We start from the raw sequence: 10,900 nt of genomic DNA on the forward strand, positions 1-10,900 counted from the left end.
CGCGGGGCTGTGCGCGCGCAGCTGCCGGCGCCTCTCCCGCGCGGGACAGCGACGCTGGAGGAGCGCAGCCTCCGTCTGGCCGCCCGCGCGGAGCTGAGCAGCGCGGAAGGAGCGTCCGCCCGGTTCCTCGGCCGCACACAGCGGTGCCGGGGGCGGGGGCGCTGCCGCCCGCCGATGGCGGAGGGCGAGGCGGTGCTTTGCTGCCGCGGGCCGGGAGCTGCAGGAGCCGCCCCGGGCGAGCGGCGCCGGGTGCTCCCGCGGTCCCGGTGGGGCGGCCGCCCTCGGGCTGGCGGAGGCGCCGGAGGAGCCCCCGAGCTGCAGCCGTCTCCCTCGGGCTGCTGCCGGTGCTGCGGGCGGAGGCGGCTCCGCCGCGTGTTGGGCGCTGCGAGCAGGGAGCGCTGCGGTATCGCCGGCATGACGGGGCTGCTGCCTGCGTTAGTGCTCGTGGCTCTTTGTGCCGTGACAGCGGATGGAGCGGCGCTGAGCGGGACACCCAGAGATGGCCGGGAGAATGCCCAGCGCAGGGAGCGGGCGGGCTGTGTGCTTCGGATGGCACAGGTGCGAGCTGCAAAGCCACCCCCCCTTCCGCCCCTGCCCTCCCGAGCCCCAGGGAAAATGCTTTCCAGCATTGTCGAGCTTCTGAAAGACAAAACTTGTGATTTGACACTAGCATCCAGAAAAGGTTTCTGTCTAGATTAGCAAATGCCTAAATTGTTCTTGGTTACATCCCATGACCGGTTTTAGGCAGTGACTTCATACTGCTTTTAGGATTTTCTTGTACACTGGTGAGAAAATAGGCAGGTCTGATAGTGGTTTCACTTTTTTTCTACTTCACGTTCCATAAGATTCTTTTATCCAAGCGATTGTTTTAAAATTCTACTGTAAGCGTTTGTGGTTCACTTTTTTTTTCTTTGCAGCACCCGGGCCTTTTTTTTTTTCTCTAAATCGGGAGTAAATATAGCTGAGTAAAATTACCTTGGTTATCTTCCTTCTTTTTAAACTTAATTGTTTTTATTAATAATTCTATCTGAATATGCAGAAAAAGTGAGTATGTCCTGTAATCTATGCTAGCTTTTCTCGTTTACAGGGTACTCACAAAATATGTCTCCCTTAGTGTCCCACGGAAACATTCTGGGTGCAATCTGAATTAAGGTATGTGTTTTCAAATAAGTAATCAGTTTAGATATTTGCCTGTGTACCTTTTCCTGTAATTCAGAGCTTGTGTTCTGTGGGTTTTATGATAAACCTGTAAAACATGTAAGAATGGTTTTGCAAGTCTGAATCGTTGAAGGCAGCAATAAGTGGATTTAAAGCCTGTTCTTGAGCAGACAAAGGGGAAAAGTGTGACTCTGATGCTGAACTTGTCATTTTTCATTTGACTTGCCTTTAATTATTGAAGAAGAGAGAGAACTAGGAAAAGAAATAGAATTGATTATTGAGCACTCCTAAAAAGCTCACCATGATTCTGTGTAGAGCCAAAGTGAAGGATGATGGAACAGAGCTCTGTGCATTAGAAGGAAATAAACCTGATGTCCACACAGAGTCTTACTAATTTCTGTTTTTAAAATGCAAAATAAGTTTAGGAAGTGTTGGAAGTTAGTATTTTGGGAAAGAAATGGCAGTTCCACAAAACATTCCATTCCATTTAAGAGAGGCCCTTGGACTGATTCATGTTGTAACTGCTGTCACTGCAATCAGTTGGTGGTTCAGCCTTGAAACGTGCACTTGGCCTTCTATAAAGCACTGTTTTGTTTGCCTTTCAGTGCTATGAGTCTTGATAAATTGGAGAAGTGCCCAAGAGAAATTCATCATCCTGAGATACAAAAGGTAGGAAGTGACTTTTTCTGGTTTGGTTCTTTTTCTTTATTGTTTTCTGGAAATAGAAGTAATTAAGTATAGATACTACTGGTTTGTTTCTTCCAGTAGCTGATAATACTAATACCAATAATAATAATAATAATAATAGTAAAGTAATACTACTTCAACTGTCTTTATTTATCCATTGAACTGGCCATTTTAAATCTAAACTTCTAAACACAAATCAAACCATCATCCTTGTAGAATCTTTAATAGGAGTGGGCTAAAGATCCTGGTTTTGTTGACAGGATTTATTGGTTCATGAACAGCAAGAGGTAAGTACAAGCCTAACTACCCTCTAGCTCACAGACCTGCCCGGTGAATAGAGCTTTGTTTTTTTGATGGGCTTGTGATGACTTTGAGATCAATTGCTCATTCATTACAGTAAAAAAAAAAAAATTGTTTTGAGCATGACAGCAAAAATAACTTTAAGCACAACTTAATAATAATAATAGATCACCAATTTTAGTTAATAATTTTATGCTATACTCTTGGGTGAGGGAAGACTCGGACACTCAATATGAGATCAGCAAGCTATGTTTATTGCAGAGAGTATCAGACACTTATACAGCACATAATAAGCTTATGAATATTCTGTAAGCCAAGCGATCTATTGGTTAAACTATACCATCAACTCTTCCTCATTCCTTTGGGCCTACATTCCCTATTTCCCACGTCTCTCTGTCTACTTGTTATCCTACCCAGCTAGGCCCAGGCACACGCTATCTTGCAGGTGCAAAACTCAAAAATACCTGTGTTCGGTACTTTCCCAGCTCCTGGTCGGCTAACGAGCGAATGTCTGCGTGACCTCTGTCATGGAGCCATTTCTCCACACTATACTATCAAAGTTTAAAGGTAAATTATTATATATTAGGAGATGGTGTAAAGTGTATGTTGTAATGTGTAGGATATATACAAAGATACGTACTTGAAAGTCCGTAGAGGAAACAAATTTTTACGCCTTCTGTTTGACTGTTTGTCATATATTTGGTTTTATTTCCCAGGGATCAGTGAATTTTAACTCTGGAGTCCTCTATGCTAAGGATGCTCAGCTTAGAGATGATGAAATGTTCAGTAATGGTGAGTTTTTCACCTTCTCCTTCATTGTTTTGCTCATCTGAATAAAAAAAAAAAAAAAAGGCAAGATTAAAGAAAAAGCAATAGTTTTATTATTTTTACCCTGTTATGTCTGTTTCCTCAGTATTTGCTGCAGCTCTGCTTACCCAAGCTTTGGGTTCCCTCTGTCTCACTGGGAGTTGCCCAATTCAGTTGCATCTGGTGAAATTCACCCTGAGACCTTACAGAACCAGCTCCAACTACGTGAGAGCCATTTGCAGTTCTCTCCAGACACCTGGAGAATGGGCGACATTTCTGAGAATCCGGCGAGCGTGCTTCTATCAAAACTCAGTCTGTGAAATTCCTGGGGAAAACCCTTCTGTGTCCTGAAGGGTTCAAACTCTGGTGAGGATCCAGTTATCAGGTGCTCACCTGGATGGTTCCAGCTCTTAAAGTGAACACTTGTACTCTTGCCCTGTAGTTTACATCTATTGTATTTTTGTTATTTTGCAGGATTTTTTGTCTTTGCAAAATATTGTGCATTTCACTCTTTGGAACCTCTCAGATGGTTCTCTGGTGCAGCACCACCCCAGGGGACACTTGCCTGCTGTCCTGAAGGGGTTGGTGGCTAGAATTGTGAATCCTGGAGAGTTTATAAGTCTTCTGTCCCCAGGGAGGTGTCGTGCTTTGTTTACTTTTGTTCTGTTGGTTAGGCGCTGCTTCTCGTTGCAAGTACGAATTTCAAACTGCCCTGTTCTTATTTTAACTATTTTCCTGGTTCTCTCCCTACGGCAGGGAAAGACTCTCGTATCCTTGTCATCGGGCTCGGTGCTGTCCAAGAAGATACAGAGACTAAAAAAATCATAAGAAGCAAAATATGACTGCAGGGAAAAGAAGCTGGAGAGAACAGAAGGTGATGTTGTTATCCTTACCCTGTATTAGAAACATCCGCTGTGCTTTGATGCTGGCAGCTGCCAGGGGCTTGTTAGCTCTTTGTAGGCAGGTGTAGGTGTTCACTTGTAGGTTTTTTCTCTGTTCAAGTCAATTCAAACTTTGCTAAGCTTATATTTGCAGATTACTCTCTAGCACAGTCCAGCATGACATTTTTGAATGTTGTAAAAATACCATGTTACTTGGAAATTGCTAATGAAGAGAAGATTTAGGGGAAAATAAGATTTCAGGGTTGGAAGATGTGAGAAGAATTTTGTGGGGACGTTAGACTGAAGTAAAGCACACTTGAAGCTGGACTGGCACGCTGGCAGGTCCCCTATTAAACAGTAGTGCTGACATTAGCCTGGGGGTTGCCCATTGTTTCTGTAGAAATCAATGTTTCCTGGTCTTCAGAGGTAAGCTGCTTTGAAAAGCTGGAAGGTGCAGCATGCTGACAATCCCCGTGCTTTGGATTAAAAGTAGATTTCAGAAGGGTCCTAAGCTTTTGTCTTTTCCTAGAAGTCGATGTAATCCTATCGAGGAGTTTTTAGTTCTGTGTTGCCATGTCATCCATCAGAGCCCTGTTGTACTAATCATCATACAAGTACAAAACAAAAAATCAGACCCTGTCCCAAGCACTTAGAGGCCAGAACACGATTTCCTCGGGCTGCCGTTTGTGTGCCATCGGTACTCACCACGAATTGAGCCCTCTGGCTCTGACAGAGCCCCTGGATGCTGACGGAAGGGGGCTGGTCACAGACCCTGGAGGTGCCTGTCCCCCAGGGAGGGAGAGGCCGAGGCAGTGTGGCCTGCAGGGAGGGTGTCGTCCCCAGAGAGCAGCCGGCGACTCCATGCCTGCCCGGGGCTGCGGGTGCACCCTCGGGGTGGACGCCTGCCCTCAGGTTTCCCTCTGGGCACCCGGGGAGGGAACCAGGTCCATCCGTGTGGCAGCTGCAGGGCCTGCAGGCTCTGGGCCCTGGAGCCGAGTGAGCCTGAGCTGCTGCACGCTTGCTGTGAGCTTTGGGGTGAGCGTGCATCACTGCAGGCCTGGGATGGATTGAAATGCGCTGAGGAAAGCAGAGGGAGGGAGGGAAATGCTCTGTTAACATGTGCCAATTCTTCTGTCAGACTCATCACGGCGGGACAGCGTGAAGACTGAAAGTGTAAGAAGATGTGGAGGGAAACAGAGAATCTGACAGGAGCATCGGAGGGACGAGTGCACGAATTTTGCTTTTTGCTTGGATGTAAACTCAGGAGTTGAGAGGAATTTGGGAGTGAGAAGGGACATCTCAGAAGGAGAAGAAGAAAAAGAGGTTGTTGTTGTTACAGTCCTGGCAAAATCTTTTGTTCTAGCTAATAAAAGAAGTTAGTTTAAAAAACAAAAAGGAAAAAATGTAGTGTTTTTTTTTTCCTTCACTATGATATTCATTGGTGGTATATGGTGTGTTGTTTCATTTCTTGGTATTATTAACTCTGTGTAAATTGTTTTTTGAGTGAAGCTGACTTTCTGGATGGGTTGGTTTGTATTTGAGGCAGGATTAATTTCAGTAGGGTTCTTTCATAGATTTCTGATGGGTATTACTGGGATTTTGGTTTTGTTTACTGTATGTATGAACCTAGAGCTTTGGTAGGGCCAGCTGGGCTGCTGGAGTTTTGGGTGTGAATTTATTAGATGGCTTTTGTTAGATGCAGTTTTTAATTTTTGAAATGTTTTTCAATGTAGTGGTTTTAAGGTGGTTTTTAAGAATTCATTGTATTGCTTTATCTTGTTTGTAGTTGGTGTATGATAAGGGATGTGGTGTGAGTTCTTGAACATTATGGTTTTGGTGTTCCTAAGTTCTGATTTCTTTGTGGTTCAATAGCTTTTTTTATTTTTATTTTTTGGGACAGGGGCATTTATATGGTGGGTTTTTATAGGCAATATGTTTTTTAATTTAGGTAGTGATATTTTTTAATATTTTAATAGTTTAGGTTTTTTATTTTCATGGTTTTAATTATTTTTTTTAATTTTTTGAAATAACTTTTATAGATTACATGTTATTATTTGTGCATTAACATAAAGGTAGAGCTTTGGGGACTTTTTTTAGTAATGTTTAGGGTCAGTTGTGCAGTTTTGAGTCTAGTGCGTTGGTTTGATTTAATTTTTAATGGGTGTTTGTTTTTATTAGCAGTTGTGTCATTTTCAAGGTGTGTTTGAGTTTTTTGGGGTTTTTGAGATACTGGTTTAGGAGGAAGTTTATGATGAGCATGTGCGGAGGTTTTGGGCTACTTTATAGTGGGATTTAAAATTTATTTACAGTTAGGTTTATTTGAGTTTTTATTAGGGTTCAGTGACGTTGTGGGATATTTGTTCCGTTAGTAACAGAAATAGGTTTTGTTTTGCTGTGCTGCGATGGGATGGGCGTGTGCTGCGTGCCGGTGCTGACAAAGGTACAGTATTGTTGTGGCTCTGGTGCGTCGGGTTAATGAACTGACATGGTTTAATGTAGAGATGAAAATAGAAATAAATATACATTTAAAAATAAATATAAAATTAGAGTGGTAAACATAAATATAGATAACAGATACATACATAAAACTATAATATATGGTATATAATTGTAACATGTTATCATATAGATAAATGATAGTCTATTTTATATATATATACACAAAGATATATAAATATAGATTGTAAATATAAAAATATTTAAATAGAGTTAAAGTAAATTGGGCAGTTTTATTAGGGTATAGGCTGGGGTTTTTAAATGATAGCAATAAAATATAAATTCAGATATACAAATATATATAGAAATACAAATATCTATACATATTTAATTTAAACAAATATAAGTAAGAAAATATGTATAATACAGAAAATATATTTCTATGATTATATTAGAAGGTATTCCCTCTAATATAGATAAAATCTATGCATAAAATAAATAAAAATATCCATATAAATATCATTATAATTTTGAAAAATAAATTTACTTCGTAAATTTTAAATCTGGTTCAAATAAAGGGGTGTCCTTGGTTTTTATTTGGTTAGAGGCAGGAGTTTTATTTTAAATAATATAAGCAATATAGAAATGTGGATCTTAAGATAGAAATATATAATAAATATATAAAGAGAAATTGCTAAACTATGAATATAAATTTAAATATAAATATATGTAAGTAATATGAGGAGTTGTGGCATGGAATATAAATAACATTAAATGGCAATATAAATTATAAATGGGAATATAAATATAAAAATATGTAAATATAGTTTAAAAGAAATGGAATGTTTTGGCTTTTATTTAAGTAGAGGCAGGGTTTTTAATTTGAATATTATACGTGTTCCAGAAGTAAAAATCTTGACGCAGAAATATTTAATCCATATAAAAATATGAATAAAAAAATATAAAAAATATAAATACCTACTCGCATCGGATGTAATATAGAATATAAATTTATTTATAAATTGACATTGGTAAAGATAAATATATAAGTAAGCAATATACATTAATATACATTATAAATACAAATATGAATATAACAATTGAACATTAGGATAAAATCTATTTAAATATTTTTTAAAAGAAAGGGTTCGGTTTTTTTTTATTGTTGTGTTAGAGGCAGGGTTTTTATTTTAAATAGTATGAATGTAGATATTGTTATATATTTCTAAATATTGAGATATACAATCAAGATATAAATATATATATAAACACAAAATATAAATAAATACAAATAATAGGAAGTGATGTAATGAAGAATACAAATAACAGTATACATAAGTATACATTTTAAATGTAAATGTGAATATGAACCTGAAAAATAGAATTTTATAAAATATTTAAGTACAGTTTGGAAGAAAGGGGTTCTTTTTGGCTTTAATGTGGATGGAGGCAAAGGTTTTATTTTAAATAATCCAAGTGTTACCGAAGTAAAAATCGTAACAGAAATGTATACTTACTATGTGAAAATATTTATAAAAATATACAAATAAATTTAAGTTTTAGGGATATATGCAATATGGAATAGAAATGTATTTATAAAAAGAAATGTATAAATGGACAGTGTACATCAATATACGTTGTAAATAGAAATGTGAATATTAATATGAAAAAATATTTTAAAAAATATTTAAATATTTTTTTAATAATTTTTTTTGTGTTGTGTTTTGTTTTGTTTTGTCTTTTATCCTATTAGATTAGAGGCAGACGGTTTTTTTCCCTCTTCCCGGTTGTTTTGGGGCATTTATTTCAGAGCAGTTTTCGGCGGGGGTCGCCCCTGTTCTTTTTTGCCGCCTTCGCTGCCGCAGCCCCGAGGCGCGCTGCGCCCCCGGCTGGGGCGGGCGGCAGTGCTGCCGCCTTGTGGGCAGAGCGCGGTACTGCAGGCGTGCAGCTAGAGGCGGCCAGCTTGGGAGTGGCGCGTGGGCGATGTCGCGGAGTTTTGTTTGACCTTCTCAGCATGGCGGCGAAAAGGGCGGGGAAGTGGAGGACCGTGTGGGTGTTTAACTGCACTGCCTGCACGGAATACCGACGTCATGGCGGCCCCGACGGATTTTTCTGTGGCGTTTCATGTGTACCCGAGACATGCTGTGGGCTCAGGGGCTCCGCGGGCGGGCGTATTTTGGCGGGTTTGTGAGAGGCATCTGGGTAAACGCCTCGCTGTGCCGGGGTCCTCTCACGTCCGCTTTCCCGCCCTGAGGGAGCCGAGCCGGGCCGAATAGTTCCGAAGAGCCGAAGAGTCGAGTGTGGCCGGAAAGAGCCGAGTTTCCCCGAAGAGCCGAGTGTGGCCGGAAAGAGCCGAGTTTCCCCGAAGAGCCGAGTGTGGCCGGAAAGAGCCGAGTTTCCCCGAAGAGCCGAGTGTGGCCGGAAAAAGCCGAGTTTCCCCGAAGAGCCGAGTGCGGCCGAAAACAGCCGTGTTTCACCGAAGAGCCGAGTGTGGCCGAAAACAGCCGAGTTGAGCCGAAGAGCCCAGTGCGGCCGAAAACAGCCGAGTTTACACCAAGAGCCGATGATAGCCGACTGGAACCGATAGCCGAGTGTAGCCGACTTGAGCCGCATTTAGACAATGTGCCGAATACGACCGAGTTTAGCCGAAGAGCCGAACTGAAACGAGTTTAGACCAAGAGCCGAACCACGCCGAATTCAGCCGAGTTTCATTAAACAGAACCGAACGACGCCGCAGCGCTCTGCATGCAGTGCGCCTGTGCAGACGGCAGGGATCGCTGTGCCTGCAGAGCGCCGGTGCACACGGCAGGGGGCGCTGTATAAAGTATAAAATATCAACTATCTATAAAAAGGAATAAAAGCTCTATGTCATGTGCAGCAGTAGAAAATTTCAGGCTCCCAGGGAATAAATCGTTTTCTTTAAATCATTTTCGTTTTGGAGGTTTTTTTACTCCCAGGTAGCCTGAAAGTTACTACTGCTGCTTTTTTATTCTAAAGCTAGAAAGGAAAACCAAGATTAGAAATGCAGGGAAAGAAAGAAAGAAAAAGAAAAAAAGAAAATAAGGAAAGGAAATGAAAGGAAAAAAGAAGGAAGGAGAGGAAGGAAGGAGAGGAAGGAGAGGAAGGAAGGAAGGAAGGAAGGAAGGAAGGAAGGAAGGAAGGAAGGAAGATAAGATAAGAAGATAAAAAAACCCAAAAACCAGGAGGGCAAGGAGAAACCTAGGGGGAAAAAAAATAGAAGAAGAAAAGAAAAGAAAAACCAACAAAAAAAAAAAAAAAAGGAAGATGGGCAAGAAAAATCCCTGAAAACAGACCAGAGGAAAACCCCAAGATGGGCAAGAAAAAAAATCGCAACAAAAAACTAAGATGGCGAAGAAAAAATCCAGAAAAGGAAAACCCAGGAAAAAAAAAAAAAAACCTGAAAAAAACCCCCAAGGGGGGCAAGGAAAAACCAGAAAAAACACCAAGATGGGCAAGAAGAAACGAAGAAAAAACCCCAAGAAGTGCCAGAAAAAAAGAGAGGCAATAAAGGCCACAAAAACTCAAGACAAAAGAAAACAAAACCAAGACATGCCAGAAAAAGGTACGAAAATGGTTCTGCCAGGTGCGATCAAGGTGAGCGGGTTCAGATTCAGGTCCAGGAGATGAACAAGTGTCAGATTAGCTTGGGGCACTGCTGTGCAATGCAGCCGTGACAGGATTCATGTTTAAATATAGTTTAAATAGATTGGGGATTGGTTGGCTTTTATTGGGGTATAGGCTGGAGATTTCATAAAAAATATAAAACTAGAAATGCAAATATATCATATATATGTCGATATCAATAAATATTTAATACATATAAATATAAGTAAAAGAAATCTATTGTGTCAAAAGAATATATCTATTATTATATAAAAAGGTATTCTCTCCAATATATATAATATCTATAAATATAACAAATGAAAATTACAAATATAGATGTGAACAAAATTATGACAAACAAAATTATTTTTAAAATTTTAAATGTGTTTTAAAGAAAGGGGTGTCTTTGCTTTTTATTTCGTTAGAGGCAGGGGTTTTATTTTAAATAATATAAGTACTATAGAAATGTAAATCGACATACAGAAATATATAATAAATATATAGAGATATAAAGATATAATACCAAACTATGAATAGAAATAGAAATCTATGCAAGTAACATGAAGAGATGCAATATATAATATAATTTTTATTATAGAGTAATATAAATTCTAAATATAAATGCGAATATAAATATGAAAAATATATGATTGGGGCTCGGAGCAGCCCAGGTGTCAGCTGTAATGATGATGGGGGCTCGGAGCAGCCCAGGTGTGAGTGTGAGGATGATGGGGGCTCGGAGCAGCCCAGGTGTGAGTGTGAGGATGATGGGGGCTCGGAGCAGCCCAGGTGTGAGTGTGAGGATGATGAGGGGCCGGCTCCTGCCGGGGCGAGGCTGTTTTAGGGGGAGGCTTTGCCTCAGCTCCCTTTTGCATGGAGCTGCTGAGTGGAGGGGTTTATGGGCACTCCCGGCGCTGTCTCATGGAAGGACTGCGAGAGCTTCCCACAGGGTCGGGGGCACCACCTGGATCCGCGCTTGGGTACGTGGAGCATCGCTTAAAGGAGGC

At 40.8% G+C, this 10,900-nt stretch overlaps 1 long non-coding RNA gene across 1 annotated transcript; it reads left to right on the top strand.

Moving 5' to 3' along the window:
* Positions 1-261: 261 nt before the first annotated feature.
* LOC134433806 (uncharacterized) lies at positions 262-7,975 on the top strand. The gene is made up of 2 exons (XR_010031727.1): positions 262-2,937; positions 3,059-7,975. It is a non-coding gene; the product is annotated as an uncharacterized LOC134433806 (long non-coding RNA).
* Positions 7,976-10,900: the final 2,925 nt, after the last annotated feature.

This window comes from Melospiza melodia, unplaced genomic scaffold (assembly GCF_035770615.1).
Source record: "Melospiza melodia melodia isolate bMelMel2 unplaced genomic scaffold, bMelMel2.pri scaffold_267, whole genome shotgun sequence".
NCBI lineage: Eukaryota > Metazoa > Chordata > Aves > Passeriformes > Passerellidae > Melospiza > Melospiza melodia.